The sequence below is a fragment of the Rhincodon typus genome, unplaced genomic scaffold, assembly GCF_021869965.1.
Source record: "Rhincodon typus isolate 14 unplaced genomic scaffold, sRhiTyp1.1 hic_rhity00005395, whole genome shotgun sequence".
Taxonomy (NCBI): domain Eukaryota; kingdom Metazoa; phylum Chordata; class Chondrichthyes; order Orectolobiformes; family Rhincodontidae; genus Rhincodon; species Rhincodon typus.
Window position 1 is genome coordinate 5,967 of NW_025971033.1, and position 1,466 is coordinate 7,432.

The following is a 1,466-nucleotide window of genomic DNA, read 5'->3' on the forward strand; positions in this document are numbered from 1 at the left end:
AGTGAGTGTATCAGTGAGGGTGTGTGTATCAGTGTGAATGAGTGTGTGTCAGTGAGTGTGTGTGTGCATATGTGTGTCTGTGTATCAGTGAGGGTGTGTGTATCAGTGTGAATGAGTGTGTATCAGTGAGTGTGTGTGTGTATATATGTGTGTGTAACAGTGAGGGTGTGTGTATCAGTGTGAATGAGTGTGTATCAGAGTGTGTGTGTATCAGTGAGGGTGTGTGTGTGTATCAGTGAGGGTGTGTGTATCAGTGTTAATGAGTATGTATCAGTGAGTGTGTGTGTGTGTGTATCAGAGTGTGTGTGTATCAGTGAGTGTGTGTGTGTATCAGAGTGTGTGTATCTGTGAAAGTGTGTATCAGAGTGTGTGTGTGTGTATCAGTGAGTGTGTGTGTATCAGAGTGTGTGTGTGTGTGTATCAGAGTGTGTGTGTGTATCAGTGTGTGTGTGTGTCCACACCATTATTTTGTCAGTAGCACCATGTGTCACCGCCACCCAAAACTGCACTCATTTCATTTCCTTGTTTCCATTTTGTTGGCTATTCTGAGATGGTCGGCCATTTTGTGGGCCACCTTCAGGCGGTCGTCCTTTCTGTGTGGCCACTCAGTCGCGAATGTCAGGTCAGTTTCGCGCCACCGTCTCAGGCACCCCTTGCGACTCCGTCACGGCAGCTAGGCCTCGGTGGCGAAAGGCCCTTTCTTTCCGAGCTGCCCACCCCGCCCACCACACAAAACCCCCTTAACTGCCCACAGGCCATGGCTCCCCTTTCCGTTGTCTGTTTTGTTTCACTCTTTTTGGTTTGTGCCCGCAGGGCGATCCATCCCAGCCCTCCGGCTGGGGGTGGGGGCCTTCTCCACGAGGCCTCTGGAAGGTTCCGCTCCCAGGCAGCTTCCTGGTCGCCAGGGCAACCCTCATGTTGACTACAACAACAACAAACAACACAGGGACGTCGGCACAGGGATAACACAAACATGGGAGAGTGCCAAATCTGATGAAAGGAAGAAAATTCCGGTCCAAGTGAGCCACTGTTGCTATAGTCACCGGGTTAAAATCCGAGGGGGTGAGAGGAGGATCAGTGAGTAGAAGTTCACCGAGCAAAATGGACGGCTCATTTCTTTTTTAACGTACGTCGTTCCTTTGCGGGCCATTGGAAATCGAGGACTCTTAAGAGTCAACCCTTACAAACTAGGCCAGAGGGTGGCACTGGCACACACAGAATTCCCCAGGGATCTGCCCAGCTCAGCAACCCCGCACGAATTGGGTGTGCACGTAATTTCCCACGGCTAACCCGCACATCCCTGGGCACTATGGGTAATTTCCCATGGCCAACCCGCACATCCCTGGGCACTATGGGTAATTTCCCACGGCTAACCCACACATCGCTGGGCACTATGGATAATTTCCCACGGCTAACCCACACATCCCTGGGCACTATGGGTAATTTCCCACGGCTAACCCACACAT